At 44.8% G+C, this 17,986-nt stretch overlaps 1 pseudogene across 1 annotated transcript; it reads right to left on the bottom strand.

Moving 5' to 3' along the window:
• Positions 1–309: 309 nt before the first annotated feature.
• Positions 310–1,462, bottom strand: LOC307065223 (proteasome activator complex subunit 1-like; annotated as a pseudogene). Its single transcript has 2 exons — positions 1,355–1,462; positions 310–1,055 (listed from the first exon to the last, which is right to left on the bottom strand). The product of its transcript is annotated as a proteasome activator complex subunit 1-like (transcript).
• Positions 1,463–17,986: the final 16,524 nt, after the last annotated feature.

Below are 17,986 nucleotides of genomic sequence, written 5' to 3'. Positions count from 1 at the left end.
AAGCTAACACACCCTTGTAAGGCAATTATACTCTAATAAAGATGTTAAAAAAAATGTACTCTTCTTTCTAGATGTTAATAATTACAAGCAGACAATCCTGAGTCCAAGTGTAACCTGAACAATAAAAGACCCGCTGCAGCTCCCTTTGGCTCGTTGTCTGAAGTGCCGAGTTTATTAACCGGCTTTGATTTGCAGTCACCTTACAAACTCAGACCCTTACAAGGTACTGAAAATATTTGTTCTTATGTGCTTGGACACATTTCTTCCTTTTTTTTTTTTTTTTTTTGTTGCACAATGGTATGACTTTATTTATTTTGCCTGGGAGGCAAGGTGAGGGAGAAATCTCAACAGACAGAGGGTGGGAAAAGTCTGGAGTTCCCTGTAAACGTCAGAAAGGTCTCTGCTGGACCCATCACAGAATAGGAGAGGAGGCCAATAGGTCACTCCCTTTGTCTCTCCCCTGGGCTCCTTGAGCTGCTCGAAGTTCTTCAGGATGATGTCATAGAACACAGTATAAGCCTGGCGGGTCTCCATGACCATCAGCCGGATATCCCAGTACTCTGCCTCATCCAGCTGGTGCACCCATCGCCGATAACCACCCACGTGGGGCTGCTTAGCTGCTTTGGTCATGGCATCAGAGCGCTCAGAGAAATATTTGGAGATTTGCGTGTGGAAGCCTTCCGGCTTGCTGTGAAGGGTGGTCGTCGGCTCGAGCACCTCCTCCTGGACAGCCCACCAAAACTGTTCCCATCCTCAACCCGAGGTATCTGCAGCGGCAGCCAGATGGTGACCAGGTTGAGCTTCTCAGTGACATCCTTGATCTCAGGCTTCAGGCGCTACAGGGGCACCTTGTCATTGCAGTTCACTGGGCCGCAAAGAGGACCTTTGTCTTCATCTTCCTCTTTCTTTTCATCCTTCTTCTTCTCCTGCTGTTTCTTCCACTGCTCCTTTTCTTTCTCCTTGACTGGATCAGGCCCTGGGATGTCCAGGGGGCCTTCAGATTGCCCAGGTTGGCTTCATTGAGAGCTGGCTCCTTCAAAAATGCATCCACGGGGCTTCCCTGGTGGTGCAGTGGTTAAGAATCTGCCTGCCAATACAGGGGACACGGGTTCGAGCCCTGGTCCGGGAAGATCCCACATGCCGCGGGGCAACCAACCTTGCGAGCCACAACTACTGAAGCCCGCGTGCCTACAGCCCGTGCTCCGCAACAAGAGAAGCCACCGCAGTGAGAAGCCCGTGCTCCGTAACAAGAGAAGCCACCACAATGAGGAGCCCGCGCACCACAACAAAGAACAAAAGCGGCCAAAGTTAATAGATTAAATAAATATATATTTAAAAAAAAAAATGCATCCACTCAGGAATCTTCTTGGGGAAATAGCGGGTTCTCTGTCTTAGTACGTAGGTCTTCACAGAACACAGCCCCCTTGGCTTCGGTTTCGGGCAGGACCCTGAGCGTGGCCATGGCCAGGGCGGGGGTCTAGTGCCGCCCGCGGAGTCAGGACTGGGCACAGGGAAGGGAAAGAGAAAGCAGCACTCGCTCTCCTTCCCGCATGGCCATCCTGGGGAGTCGGGGGTCTGGAGGAGGCGGGGGGCAGACCGGAGAGAGGCTAGGAGCCGAGGGGCGCGGGCAGGCAACCCAGCTGGGGCTCCCCCTAGAGCCCAAGAGGTGCGTGCCCAGCGCCCAGCCTCCCCGGCGCTGCCCGTCTTTCGACTCGGACAAGTTTATTTCAATCATAGTTTAGTATTGAAGTAAAGATGGAAGGAATTCCATTTGCCATTTTGGAATCTTGTTTCCAAGACTTGGAGGAAATTAGAATTCCAACATAATGAAAAGTTAACGTGTGTAGCCCAAACGGTACATATCGTGTGAAACTTGGAAGGGGAGAGAGAGCGTGCTATAAATGCATAATTAAATGTACTCCTCAGAAACTCACTTTCTAACTACAGGCAATGTTTCAACTTCACCAACATTTTGGTCTTGCTCAGGGAGGGCAGCACAGGCCTCTGGAAATGCAATTCTAATCCTAACCTTTCTGGAATCCTCTATCATCTGAACCTATAACCGGTCTTTACTTTGCTGTGCTTTGCTCATGGGACCATGTGAAGTTAATGCCAAAAGGAATGTAACGTTTCATTAAAAACTGTGTTAAGCTGTCACTCTAGTATATGAGTAAAATCATTCAAGAAGCATAAAATGCAAGGGCTAAAGAGACCTCAAAATCCACTTAACTCACTCACCTCATGTTATAGGCAGAAACTGAAGCTGGGAGACATGGGCTTGTTCAAGGGGCTGCGGCCGACTTTTCTCGTTGCTGATGGGGCACCAGATGGTGGGGAAGCGTGGGATTGGATGGGACCTGGACACCCAGGTGTGGGTTATAACTCTTGCCGCTTCCTGGCTCTTGGGCTATTACCTCCCTGGATCTCAGTGTTCTCATCTGTACAATGAAGATGTGATTTATTCTACAGACATTAAACAGAAAGCTGTATGTAAAATGCCTGGTTTATGGAGTAGATACATGGAAATGTTCTTTTTCCCTTTTAGAAAATGTTATTTCTAAAAGCATCTCGAGCTGGCAGATGTGATGGGACAGTCTATCTCACGTCAGTCTTGCGTCATCCTCTTCCACTGATCAGCTGTATCGTGTGGTGCTGTCCTTCCTCGGGCAGCCCTAGGTGCTGTTACATAGGGTCACCGCGGAAGGCATGATATTCCATGATAGGACCCAGTGATTGTTCCTGGAGGGCTGATCTCCTAGACGTACTCGAATATATGGGTTCCCTGAATGACAGCCCTTCTGGGCCCATGGGTTGAAGACGTATGTGGCTTCTCCTGCTTGTTCAGGACTTATTAGTTGAGAATGCTCTTCTCTTTCCCAAATCCAGCTTCGCAACCTTTAATACTGACGACCTCCCACCTGCCGTAAACCTAGAGTTGCAGTGGAGATTTCCAGTATCCCTGGAGAGTAGCAGAATCTTCTGGTCTTTCTGTGAATTAAGGGCTCCTCATTCTCTAGATGCTCAAGGAAATGAAGAGCTTAAGTTTCCAAAATGCCAAAGATTTTTTAAACTTGTCTCCCCCTTGTTACAAGGAAATTTCTGTTCATCACAGAAAACTTCCCAATCCAGAGAAACATACAGAAGAAAATGAAAATCATCCATATGCCTACCAACCAGATATGATTACCAATTTTTTTCACATTTGGGGATCATAACGTAATAGAGATTCTAACACACTTTCTTATTTTATATACGACGTAAGGCCAGCTTTTTCTATTGTCATTAAATATTCTTCTGCAATATCTTCCCTTAGTGGCTGTAGCATAACATATCCGTGTTTGGCAGGGCAGACACTAAAATAAAAGACATTTTCATGAAACCATGAGCAATCAAAGGAAAAATTAGTGACCTTGTCTTGAATGGATTAACTATACAGTGGATCAATTAACCTGAGCAACCAGTTTTTGATATATCATGAAATTTGGGGCAGGGATGACATGCAATATTTCTGTTAAGTTTCAAATAATATCTGTTACATAACCTGATAGTACAATAGGCTAATATATAACTCAATCTAAAAAAGGCAGCCTCTTTTTATAATTAAGCAAACCAATAGAACAAAGGCACAGGAAGTACTTTAAAAATATATAATTATGGAAGACAAGAGCCATTTCAGAGAAAACAGGAAGAGTGTGCAGGCATGATTAGCCTAAGCGTGGAGACAAGAAAGCCACCATGATGTGTGAGGTCTACTTCCTGTGGTCCAGGAATTGGTGCTTAGCTGGGGCGGGGGTGGTGAGAGCAGGGATGGGGGCCACAAGCTGGCAGTCAGCATCCCCATCCTGCTGAATGACTCCCGGGCTCTTGTTCATCTCAAATACTTTTTTTTTTAATTGAAGTATAGTTGATTTACAATGTCGCGTTCACAGAGCACTGAGTTGAGCTCCCTGTGCTATACAGCAGGTCCCCACTAGCTTTCTGTTTTACACACGGTGGTGTATTTATGTCAAACCTAATCTCCCAATTCGTCCCACCTTCCCCTTCCCCCCGCCATGCCGTGTCCACGCGTCCATTCTCTACGTCTACGTCTCTATTCCTGCCCTACAAATAAGTTCATCTGTACCATTTTTCTAGTCCTAGATCGGGGGGAGGGTGGTAGGGAGGTCCAAGAGGGAGGGGATATAGGTATACATATAGCTGATTCACTTCATTGTACAGCAGAAACTAACACAACGTTGTAAAGCAATTATACTCCAATTTAAAAAAATAGAAAACAACAATGTTGTGTTAATTTCTGCTGTACAGCAAAGTGATTCGTTGTACATATATATGCATTCTTTTTTTAATATTCTTTTCCATTATCACAGGATATTGAATATAGTTTTCTGTGCTACACAGCAGGACCTTGTTGTTTATCCATGCTTGATGAATAGCTGGCATGTGGCAGGCACGTTGCCGGGCTTGGGGACACAGAGTTGCAGGGCTGACCTCTGCTCTCCAGGACTCAGCTGTGGTGGGACAGGCAGGAAACAGACCCCGGGTGACATCGCCACCCTGGATGAAGGGTTTGGGGCTCACAGGGGGCTTTCGGAGTAGGGACGTTCTCCCAGAAGTATGATCTGAACCGACACACGGAATGAGCTGCACAGCTGGACAAGCAGAAGGATGGCCAGCACCCATCTGAGTCCCAGAGGAGGATGGAGGACCCCCCTTGCCACCTTCCCTGCGGCTCAGCCATCCTCTTGGCCCCCATCCTCCCCCAAACGTTCACAGTCACCATTCAGGAAGGGCTCACGGAGGCGGAGAATGGGACTCAGCTGACACCTGAGGGCCGATCTGGGTTGCACACGCACCTGTTTGCAAATGTGGTCTAAACCCTCTCACTTAGAACAATTGCATGTTCCATTCGCTTCACTCTTTACTCTCAGAAAAGTCCCTGCTGATCTGGGTGGTGACGTCAGTGCTACAGCCACCCTGCAGCTGTAACTTGAGAGGCGCAACTGGCCAGGGCCCCTGCGGCCCCGGAGTCACAGGCGTGTGAGACGCCAGCCCTGCTGCTCCCCACGCTGTGGGATTTCTTTCTGAATGTTGCTATAGAACCAGCACAGACAAAACACCTTCAGCAACAAGATCCCACGCAGTTTACAGACAAAATATTACCTTAGCGATACCAAGACTGGCGCACGCAGACACACAGCAAAATAGAGCTTCTCTTCTTCACAATTTTGAAACTGATTGAAACGTTTGAAAATGGAAAGCTTGTATTTTAATATGACAGGGTATTTTTTTTGTTGGTGTTGGCGGTGGTTTTTTCGTCTTGGAGACACTGTTTAGACCTGCCCTCTACAGACACTTTTGCTTGGAGTTGTTGTCAGCCATCAACTCACCCCCAGCATCGATGACACGTATTCTTTCTCAGCTTTGTTTGCACTCCAGCCACTGACTACATATCTAGGGCTGCACTGGGAACCACTGATCTGGAGGCTCTCTTCTGGGAAATGGGGGGATGTCACGCACCCCACAAAGTCTCCACACCTGTGCTCTCTGCCAGGTAACTCAGGAATGCAGGAATGGAGGCGGATCCTGAGAACAGTCGGGGTCGTGTATGTACGTGGCAATCTACTGGTTTATCTCAGAACAGAGGATTTGTGCCCTTGATGTGACAAATACAGCATTGCTTAGGTCGGAGACACCCAAATGAGGTGATAGCTCACCAAGATTCCTCTGTTCTTCTCGCCTTGCTTCCAAGAAATAGCTCTGCGGAGTAGGGAAAGCCCTAACCAGACTCAGCCCTCGGGGCTTCCGTTCCTCAGCTTTAGAAAGGACGAAGGCTTCCAGAGATCCCTCCTGGCTGTGATACTATGTGATGAGATGAGTTAGAACTGTTAGATGTTATTATGAATGGTTATACTGGTCCACAGGCCTACTCTGCAACGTAAGTGCCCCCAAAGGGCTTTGGAAATGGTCCCTTGAAGAATAATCCATGGAAGATCCCTGGAGTGACATAAGTACTACCAGAGTGTGAAGCAGGGTCGTCGCCCGCTGCTCCCCCGGGTGCTGCTGTGATGTCCAAGCTGAGCTGGGGAATGGGTGCACTGGGAGAGAGCCACCTGGCATCCTGAGGGCTGCAGGGGGGCGTCTGCGGGCCGGCCGGGCAGTGTCTGCAGCGGGGAGAGCTTCCCTCTCCTCCCCCGCCCCTGGGTCTGGCCAGTTCCTGCTGAGCCTTCAGGCGTGGCCCTAGACACCCATCCTGCAGAACCCTTTTTCTGCGTAGCACTTACCATGTTGCTGGGCTCATCCCTTTCTGCCAAGTCTCTTGGGGGTAGATCTGTTCCCCACTACGTCCATCCCCTGCCTGGTACAGAGTTTGACCCCTAGAGGACGGCCCGTGGCCTAGGGACCGGTCAGTGTCAGCCCTAGGCTCCGCCCGCTGGGGCGCTGGCTGAGGGGCACTGTCCAGGCACCCCCCCGGCCGGACCCCACGGCCACGGAGGACGCGGGAAACACTGTTACCAAACGCCTGTGATTCGTTCTCATCCTGGGACGAGTCATCTCGAGGGAAAGAGAAACAGCCCCTGCTCCACTCGGCCCTGGGAACTGGGCAGAAACTGTTGGTTTTTCACTCCAGTCACTGAACTCCTAGTGGAGTCGGGGCTTGAAGCTTCCGAAGTGTGCTTGGGTGCCAGCCTGGCACTCAGATCCCTTGTGGACAGAGGGCCAAGAGAGGAGTCATGGGAACAGAATTGGCATCCACTCTCTACACTCCTGTCTCCCTGGAGAGGTTTTGTAGGGCTGCGAGGCAGGGACACGCCGAGAAAGTAAAGAGGAAGAAGCATGTGGCCTCAGGCTTCCCTGTAGAACACAGTGCAGAGACGCTAAGAAATTCCAGTGCACGTCTTCACTTTAAGAAACAACATAAATAGACTGTGTTTTTAGTACAGTTTTAGATTTATAGAAAAATTGACTGGAAAATACAGAGTTCCCATAACTAACCACCCACACCCGGGCACTTTCCCCTGTTAATAACATCTTGCATTGATGTGGTCCGTTTGTGACAATGGATGAGCCAATGTTGATACTTTATTATTAACTGAAGTCCATAGTTTACATTAAGGTTCACTCACTGTGTTGTACATCCTACGGGTTTAGACAGATGTATCGTGACATGTAGTCACCGTATAGTATCATATGCAGGACAGTCTCGCTGCCCTAAAAGTCTTCTGCACTCCACACATTCATCCCTCCTCCTCCCAAACCCCTGGGGGCCACTGATCTTTTACCGTCTCCATCGTTTTGCCTCTTCCAGGATGTCACGTAGTTGGAATCATACAGTGTGTAGCCTTTTCAGACTGGCTTCTTTCACTTAGCACCATGCATTTAAGATTCCTCCACAGAATTAACATATATACACTACTATATATGAAATAGATAACAAACAAGGACCTGCTGTATAGCACAGGGAACTCTACTCAATATTATGTAATAACCTATAAGAGAAAAGAATCTGAAAAAGAATATATATATATTCATATATATATGAAACTGAATTGCTGTGCTGTACAACTGAAATTACATGATGTTGTAAATCAACTATACTTCAATAATTTTTTTTTTAAAGAAGTAGGGCTTCCCTGGTGACACAGTGATTGAGAGTCTGCCTGCCAATGCGGGGGACACGGGTTCGTGCCCCGGTCCAGGAAGATCCCCCATGCCGTGGAGCGGCTGGGCCCGTGAGCCATGGCCGCTGAGCCTGCGCGTCCGGAGCCTGTGCTCTGCAACAGGAGAGGCCACAGCAGTGAGAGGCCCACATACTGTAAAAAAAAAAAAAAAAAAGAAGAAGTAAACGTGAGAACTCTGGGCCAAAAAAAAAAAAAAAAAAAAACCCTCCATGCCACTTTGTGGATTGATAGCTCATTTCTCTTAATCACCAAATAATACTCCATTGACTGAATGGACAAAGTCTGTTGATCTGTCTTCTCTTTTGAAATGAAGAAAATGACAATTTTGGAGGGAGGTAGAAAGAAAATGCTTTCTTCATCCATCAGGTTTTTTTTTCTTTTGTTTCTCTTCTCTGCTGCCTTGTACCAAAGTAATAAAATGCTTAAATGTAATGAAACTGGACGTTGGTGAAGAGCGGGGTCACTAAAGTGTAAGCTTGTATGTCCCTGTTTTGGTGGTAGGGCTGCCCCAAGGGTACATATAAATACTCCATGACCTCACTTATTAAAAATAGAGCCGTAGGCCAGGTCCCCACTGCCCTCTCACAGGATGGCCTGGAACACGACCTCCAACTGCTGCACTGCATTCTGCAAAAATGCTCCAGGGTACAAGTCATTCGATGTGTTTCATTCACCACTCATCTCCCCAACTCTGCTAGACCTAAAGTTAGGCAGACACACTGAGTCCTTGATGGAATCTCCAGCACCAAGGTGTCCGGCCTGAGTCCTGGACAAGGCACACCGGCCAGACGCCTGCTGGATGATACCAAGCTTCCCTGCCTGACCTGCCAACACTGAGCCACTGGCCTTCTCCTGTCAGGTTTTCATTTCAAAATATGCAATACTTTGTTCTGTAAAAGCCGTTTGAATGCAATGCTTTTAGTGAGTGTCACTCAGATAACTCACAGGAAAACAAAACAGATCTCAAAACACGTGCAAGTTCTAGCCTGAGTGTGGTCCTCCATCCCGTGCTTCAGAAAGAATCCAGCCTTTCCCATATTTGGGAAGGATGTGAATTATGTGTGGTGCCCGAGAGAAAGCACTGGTGGCTGAGTGCCCGCCCCGGGTGACTGATGGCCGTGAAACCCAAGACAGGACAAGGGAAGCCCAGCGTGGAGAGCAGGCTGGCAGGTGGGTCTCAGGACCCCCCGTGGGAACCGTAGGAAGAGGCAGCCCCTCCAATCCCCTTGGATCTGCTGGGCAAGCTCACCTGCCCTGTCCCTGCCTCCGGTCCATCCTCTGTCCACCCATCTTCCCTGGGCAGCTGCACATTCCTGAGCAGGGAGATCCTGGGCCAGCTGATATTTGACCAAAGGTTTATGCACATATGTGAATTTAGTGCAGCACATTTTATTATTTCTGAAGAAACCACTATGTTCTGTGGCGTTCCAAGGCATGGGAGTGCTTTACATACCATCTGCCCCAAATATTTGTTCATTTGGTTTCTTTGTAACTCCCTCTCTGGAAATCCTCTTATTATTATAATACCCTTTCTGGAAAATCACCCATAGGACTTTAAACTTTGCTTACTTACTAGGTAATAAAATAAATAACTCTTGTTTATTTCCTCCCCATTTTATTTCCAGGGTAAGAAAACATTTATTTCCTTAGTTAAGTCTCTTTCTTGGGGAATTCCATACTTAAAACCTTCATCAAATAGTTCAAACTTGTCTATTTTCTGATCTAAAAAATGGAACACTATTTTTTTCTATCAACTTTCATTGCTTCTAAGAGAATCTATCAAGTTATCCTTACCAATACATTTATTGTTTAGTTTTACGCAGAAAGAGCTGACTAAGTGACCAGCTTTTGTGCCAGCCTTAGCTGTTTTTAGAGATGCCTAGAATGAACTTTTCAGACATCCTCTTTCTTCGTTTTTCACGCCTGAAGAAAATTTGCAATTCTTCATCCTATTGGGTCCCATGGTCCTATTAGCTTCTTATTTTAAAAGGTTAAGGGACCATCACAAGTGCCAGAGTGAAGGTGGCCGTGACCATGAAATGATAAGAGTTCATTACGAGAATATCAAAATAGCTGTCCCAGGAAAGGAAGGCAGGTGTGAACGTTATTGATTCCCTGAATCCAATGACATTTCCAAACAAGAAGTACATGTCAATTGTATAAGTCAAGGCTTCGGCCCACACAGTTTTGTTTTCTTTTAATTAAGGGGGAAAATGACCTTACCCCTCCATAGGGGTTGCCCTCCGAGCATCTTAATTTACTGCCGTGAGAGCGAAGCTCATCTTACTTTGCTGGTGCATTTCCTCCCCTGATGTGTCTTTGAATAACACTTTTGGAGCGACCATATGCTCAGTGGACAATATGCACTTACTGCAGTGATTCCTTTTCTGCATGGAGTGTCTGGATAAATTCATGACATGCAGAAAGTGAGTTTTCCCAAGTATAGAAACCACAGTAATGCTATACCTCCACATTTCAATACTAACTAAAGAGTTTTGAAATTTTATTTCTCTTCACTGGTTTCTTCTCCACATTGGTGTTTCCGAATCCTAACATTGTTCTCATAAACAGAAACCAAACACGTGCAGAATCAGGCTCCCTTTCACATAACCCACCTGCCCTGCCCAGGGCAGTTCACCCGCCCAGGAATGCAGGGTCCCATTTCAGTATGTAGCTTAGGTTTTCCTTTTTATTTCAGGGAAGAGTGATTAAAGTTTAGTTTTCACCCTTTTTGTCATTGCTTTCTTCTTTAGGAAATTCTGTTATACTTATTCTGAAACTTCTTTGCCTATGGTCTAAATTTTTCCACTGTTTCTTGAATTCCTTCTTTTTGATTTTAAAACATTCCCTTCTTTTCACCTTCTATGAAGGCACTTTGTATTTCTCCTAATTTACATCTCATTTCTAAAATGATTTTTTCTCTTCATCCCTTACTACTGGCACCACCTTCCCAAGATGCACTAATTCTGAGTTATGTCATTCTTTATTATCTTCTGTTATTTCCTTCACCTCATTTGGTTCATGTTCGAGTATCACGGGTTTTGTTTCTCGTAGGGTTTGTGGATGGCTGTGTCTTGCAGGCGTTGGCTATAGGAATGTCATTCTCTTCCTTATTCTTTGTCTGAGGATAACATTGTGTGGAATTAACCTGCGATCCTGTTCTGTGGCTCATTTTCACCGGAGGTGAGTTCTTCTGTTTTCAGGAGGGAGGAGAGGGGTTCTAAGAGCTTTTCTAGACTCCTGGCTCTCGATCGCCCTCTTCAGTGGTTTTCACGACTGATCAGGGGATCAGGGTGTGGCTGGTCCCTGCAGAGACTTCCTGGCTGTGCTCACCAGCCCCATCGCCCCCTCCCCGACTGGCTCTGCCCTGCTCACTTCTGACTGTATCCCCAGCAGCTTCTGTATGTTGGAGTCTGTCCTGGAAGGGAGCCTGGCTGGTCAGTTCGAGAGGGGACCCTTGCACTCACCCACAAATCAGAGTTTGCAAAGCTTCTCCTGTTTCCACAGCTGGAAACTGACTCCCGTGCTTTCCAGGGAGTCGCAGGCTCTGTTTGCTCTGCTGTCCCCACATCCATGGGCTGCCTGCTGCCTCGCCCCGCCTCCTGCCAAGCCAGTTATGACTCCCCTGAAGTCTTGTGGCTGTCATGGGTCCTTCTCTGGCATTCTGAAGGCCATGGGGGTCTTATCACCTAGTTTTGTAGCAGATGCTCTTCCTGTAATCTCTGTTGTGCTATCCTAGTCGTACTGTGAGTACTTACTGGGCAGTAGGTGGAAATTCAAGATGACTCAGAAACGCCACCACCTCTTCCAAAAGAATCGTTTTTAAAAGTTTTGAAATAACATACCACTGGAATAAAAGGCTAAGGAATATTTTTCAGCCAGCTGCTAGTGTATTGGGGGAAATGGTAATCTATCAAAACAATAATACTCAATATAATATATTTTATTATTTGAAAGAGTCAAATCCTAAAACTATGTAGAGAATAGGCTGGAAAATTCAATATGGCATCTTGGCAAATTAAAGAGCTGCTTAAATAGGGCACAAAACATTTTCTTCCTCTTAACTTGTTTAGGATTTTTAAAATGGTTTTCATCACTGTTCAGAATATCAGTGAAGTCTCACTCCCACTGAGGATGTGTAAAGTGCCTAGTTGAAAAATCAGTGAAGTCAGGCTTCAGAGGCAAAGTAAGTATGCAAAAGAGCATCTAAGACCACACAGCCATACAACTGCACCCATACATTCACACACACACACACACACACGTGTATGCTCACACTTGCACACACATGCACATGCACACACATGAATCCACACGCATCACTTTATGATCTTCTCTTAAATCTAGACAACAAATATCCCTTTATGATACATATGGAGACCACTCTGTTACTTGCCTTCATTCTATCAATAAGAGACCAATTAAGTTAATGCATCCCCTGGCAAGTCTTAATTCCTAGAAGATCATATTTTACTGAACTTCTTACATTCACTTTAATCTTTGCTAAGTTGGAATGAAAGTGAAATCCATTATGGATATTACAAGAAAGGCTGCTTTTGCAAAGGAAAGAATGTTCTCTCACTTTCAGTTTCCCCACAAATAGAGATGGTTCTTTGCTAGGGTAGGGACTTAAGATGCCACCTGCTAAAGACCATGGCAAGTGGTGTGCCCTTGAAGTTCAAGGACTCTTGTCTACTCCTATTCTAATTTTCATACCACCAGGGCAGGGACCTCATTCCCTGAGTCTCTGATGTATGGCAGGTCTTGGGCATTGATGCTTTGGTGTCTTAAATCTCCACAGGTGATTCTAATTACAGCCAGGGTTGAGAGTCACTGATATAGAATATAGACCAGGAGGATGAGGCTAAGAAAAACGATAGGCTTTAAACAGATTAGGAAGGAATATGAAAGTCTTTCATAGAAATTTGGACCTTGGTCTATAGGGAATAGGGAGACGTTGCATTTTTTTAATTAAAGAGATTATAGGACTACGTATTTTTTGAAAGAAAACAGGTCACAGTGGACTGAGACTAGGGACAAGAATCCAGTTAAGGCCACTGCAGAGGTAACAGCAGACGAGGATCTGCACTGCATTGGTACCTCAGAGGGAGGGAGAGTGGGTCACAGGGGGAACCCTCTGAAATGATGCAATGTGGCTCTCAGAGAGGGAGGGGGTCTGGGGGCTCACTGGGTAGTTCTGACACCATCTGGCTATTAAATAGAATTGATAGGCTTTGGTTACTAACAGGAAAGAGGAAACGAGTAGAAATCAGAGTTGACCTGAGGGTGATTGCAGAGATGATGATGCCTCCTTCAAAAGCAGAGCGGATCCTGGAGCTGAGCTGGATTCTTCTGTGCTGGGGGCCGTGTGCCCGGCGGGGCTGGGAGGCCAAGCTCCACTTGGCAGATACAATTACAATCTGGAGTTCGAGGGGGAGCTCTGAGCTAGACACAGTCCAGGTTCAAGGATGTGTAAGTGACCACGGGAGCCACGTGGACGAATGAGGACATGCTAGAAGAATGGGTTGAGTTTCAAAAGAAGGGGCCTAAGAAGAGAGCCCTGGGGGATCAAAGTACAAGAAGGGGCGAGGAAGTAAACAAGCAAAGACATGAGAACCAACGTCCAGGGAGGCCGATGTGGGTCCGGAGGGCCAGCGCTGGAGATGCCCGGAGAAGAGGATGGGTGTCGGTGGGAGCCGTCTGCTCAGACTTGGATGCACACAGAACACGACCTGGATCTGCACAAATGCAGGTCCGATCCTACATGTCTGGGGGCTGAGTCTACATTTCTCATGGGCTCCCAATTGCCATGGCAGCATAGTGATTTATTTAATATTTGATCTTTTCAGATCTATTGTGGGTACATTCAGTTCCACAAAATCACATGATAACTCCTTGTTGGGAGATAGAATTTTAGTTGTAATAACTCCTAGGACTGCATTTCTTAGGAAAAATCATGTAGAGCCATGTAAGTGTGAAAATGCTGAATTAAACAAAATCAATCATTTCTTTCCTGAAGACTTGCTTAGAGCCTTTGATATACCCATTTTCATTGTAAATCTTACAGAGGGGCTTCTGGTCTGCGTCATTTCCAAAGCTTCTTTGAAGACAAACCCCTTCGTGTAGAGTGAAAACTCTAAGGAATTAAGCAATCAACATTTTTCACAGGTAAGAATATGTGGGGTATCCTGAAATATATGAGATATAGATATATATAGAGAGAAAGATATATGCAATTCATACATGAATGGAATTTATATATGAGTGGAATTTTTCTATATTACATATACTTATTACTTATGTAATATATATATAAAGAAATACCTACAGGAAATTTTACAAAAAGTGAAAAAATGCAAATGCAGACATTTCCAGGATGTAATTAAATGTAAGCGCTGATGACATAATCCTAAAATGATGTCTCCTCTAGACTGTGAGCTTATTATCATGTTATAAAGGTACAGATCACAGGTAAACCAAGGATGCGTTTATTGAACTGAAGGCTGTAAAGCTAGTAACATGGTCTCAATAAATATTTGTTGAGAAAATGGATTAATAAATGAATAAATTAAAATTAAAAGTTAGCTAGGGAAGATCAACATATACTACTTAAAGCCTTATTAGTCAGGGTTCTCCAGAGGAACCAGCAGGATGGGTGGATGGATAGATGATAGATAGATGATAGATAGATAGATAGATAGATAGAGATTTATTGTGAGGAATTGGCCAAGTAATTGTGGTGGTTGAGAAGTCCTACCATCTGCCATCTGCAAGCTGGAAACCCCAGGAGACCTCAGGTGTAATTCAGTCCAGGTCAAAAGGCTTGAGAACCAGGGGAGCAGGAATCCCAGTCTGAGGGCTGAAGACGGATATCCTCCAGCACACACAGGCGGGCAGGCAGGAAAGGGAGCAAAGTCCTCCTCCGTCCTGCACCTTTTATTCTATTGAGGCCTTCAGTGGATTGGATGATGCCCCCTCCCCTCCAACTAGGGGAGGGCAAGCTGCTTTACTGAGTCACCAATTCAAATGCTAATCTCATCTAGAAATGCGCTCCTCAGACCCACCCAGAAAGAACCATAATCTGGGCACCCCACCTCCAGTCGAGTTGACACATAAAATGACCCTTCACAAAAGAATCTGGTAGCATGTTGGTCTGTGAAGAAGTGATCTAACAAGATGGAAGAGTGTAGTGAAGAGGACAACTTAACCATTGTGAGTGACCTGGGATGTGGTCACAGTCTTGAAAGGCTACAGAGTTCAGATAATTCTGTGGAAACAGAGAGAAAAGAGCAAACACAGGGCTGATAAAAGTAAGTAGATCCACTTCATTGCAGTAAGCATCATCTACTTCATATTTATAGCTTTGACTAGATGTGTTACTATTTGACACACTTTCTATACACAATCACTTAATTTTCACCATAAGTTTGTAAGGTGATATGGTTACACCCCCTTTACCTGTGAGGAAACTGAGGCACATAGAGGTTATTTCAGTGTCACAACCTGTAAGTGATGAAGCCAAATTCATACTTTTAACCATCATGTCGTATGACCTCTGAACTAGATTTTACATTTTGGAAAGAAGAAGGAGATGGGGTGGGATAATAAGGTGAGCCCAAGTAATGGATGGACTTGACAGTTAGGCAGAGGAAATGAAATATGGTTGTCCAGGTGGTATGGATCTATTATGATCTCTTTGGAACAGAGTGCCCTGATTACACCTTGATTCAGGAAGATAACTGTAGACACATGCAAGGTGATTGCAAGAGGAGAAAGGGCCTGAGAATCAGCAGGAAACAATGGATTCAAGAGCTGGTCAGAGGGGATGTGATGGAAGGGAAATGTCTAACCTGTGGTCAATTTTGGGGGAAGAAATAATAGCCGTTGTTGGCAGAGAAAGAAGCAAATGAAAGAAGTGTAGATCAGACACTTGTGTCAAGGTTTCCAGCCTGGGTGTTGCGTTGATGAGAAGCCCAGTGCATTGTGGTCTGTCATAAAAGAGTTTTCTCCCCTGCTTTCCCAAAAGGGCTGAGGACGTGAAATATAAACGGGAGAACCGTCTAAGCTCCTTCTTGGTTATATTTCTCAGCCAATTCAATAAGTCCCATCTCAAGCATCTCAAGCTGCAGCTGATATATTTGAACTCGGGATTATAGAGGCGAACTCGGGATTATAGAGGCAAACTCTGAAACACTGACCTTCGAGAGGCAAAGCTCTCCAAGGGGTGGGGGGAGGGAACACTCACTGACCACATCCTTTGATTTCAGATAGTAGATTTATTTTTAATATGCAGAAAGTGGAAATTCTAATCTTCTAAGTTGGAAGGCGACCCATACTTCCCTTTCTACTTAATCTTGTTTATCCCCAACTCTGAGCTACTGCTTTCTTAATGCTTCCTGCTTTAGACTTCCTTACAGAATATCACACTGATATAGCCTGACCTTCAGATGACTCATTTCACTTGAAAAACTGGTTCTAAGAAGTACACATACTTTACAAGTTACTATGGGCAATAATAACAGGCTCTAGGGGATTCCATTCCACATTCATTTATTGAGCGTGTCTGCAGAGATCCATGTAAAATACTGACGAGGTGACCGAAAAATGCTTTCAACAAGGGTTGCATATTTCAGGAGCTGGCATTCCAGTGAGTCAGGCAGGGAAGGACACAGGACACTATGCACAGAAGAGAAATGGAGAAATGAGATAGGATCTCCGAGAAGGGACAAACTCTGGGACCATGAAGGGCTTTAGGAAAATTTTCAGAGAAGATGCTAAGAGGGGGCTGAAACAAAAAGAATAACTAGTGTTTGGTGAGGAGGGGCAAGTGTTCCACGCTGATGGCCCAGCCTAACATCATGACAGTGAGGGGCTATGCTAAACATTTGGTGGCTGTGCACACAGTGTATGGGGTGATGAGGCAGGATACAAGGCTAGGGCTTGGTCACGGGGCCTCAGATGTCACGGTAATATGTTTGGACTTTATTATGTAGGTCCTATGAAGCCACTTGAAGGAGTGACGTGGGTGACTGGACTTTACAAACAATCTTATTTGTGGAGGTGAGATTAGAGGCAACAAGACCAGTTAAGAGTCTGTTGACATTGAGCTTGGCAGTCATTTCTGCAAAGGACCAATGAGAGCCTGACTGAAGAAAGTGAAAGCACTAGGAGAGAGAGAAAGGATGAATGGGAGGACTTAGTACCACAGAAAGGAGAGTACACCTTAACAGTACCTAAAACACTTCTGCACTCCTCTACAAAGAAGAGCAGGTCTACCTCCATTCTAGACCCCCCAAGGATTTGAGGGCATCAGATGAACAACGAATCTACTGTTCACAGATTGGCTGCCACTTGGCTTGACTGATAACATGTCCCACTAATACAGCTTGTCTTTTTGCTGATGCCTACGTAAGTGTTCACTTTAAAGTTCTTTCACTTCTTCTCCAGGAAGTGAATGGAGTGAATCAAGGACCACAAGTGTTCTTAATTGCACCCAAAATTAAATTAGCAGTCACCAACCAACAAAAGAGGGATATGATTTTTTTGTAAGAGTCCATAAACACCTACTGAAACTGAAAATATGCTTGGCCATAAAACATGTCTCAAAAAATTTCAAAACATTGAAATGGTAAAGATTGTGTTATGCGGCCACATTGGAAACAACCTAGAAATTAATTTTTAAAAATGTAGCCAGGAGCTGCCTAATACTGAGAATTAAGTAATACACTGAAAGAAAACCTATGAGTTAAACAAGCAGTCTCAAAGGGAGTTAGAAAATATTTTTTACTAAATCATAATGAAAATAAAAATACAACATAATAAAACTTGTGAGGTGAAGTGAAAACTGTACTTAGAAGGAAATTTATAGCCTCAAAGTTATATATTACAAAAGAAGAAAGGTTAAATATAAAATAATCCCTGTAAATGATCAAGGAGTTTGAAAACCCAAACCCATTAAACACAAAGGGAATAGAAATAATAGAGATAAGAGTAGAAATTAATGAATAAAATCCAGATATACAATAGAGATGACAGGTAAGTCAAAAATGGTTTTCTTGTAGGAATAGTAAAATTGTTACGTTCCTGACAAGATTTATAGAATGAGAGAGAGAAAGAGAGAAGACAAATACTACCAAAATTAAGAATATCACTAAAAAAGGAAAATCACAATAGACTTTACAGACATTGAAAAGATGGTAAGGGATATTATATATAACCCTTATATCAGTAAATTTGAAAATTTATATAAAAAGGCTAAGTTCCTAAAATAACACAGCTTACCAAAATGAAGACAAAAATAAATAGAA

The sequence above is a fragment of the Hyperoodon ampullatus genome, assembly GCF_949752795.1.
Source record: "Hyperoodon ampullatus genome assembly, chromosome: 16".
Taxonomy (NCBI): Eukaryota; Metazoa; Chordata; class Mammalia; order Artiodactyla; family Ziphiidae; genus Hyperoodon; species Hyperoodon ampullatus.
This window is presented reverse-complemented; position numbering and strand designations above follow the sequence as displayed.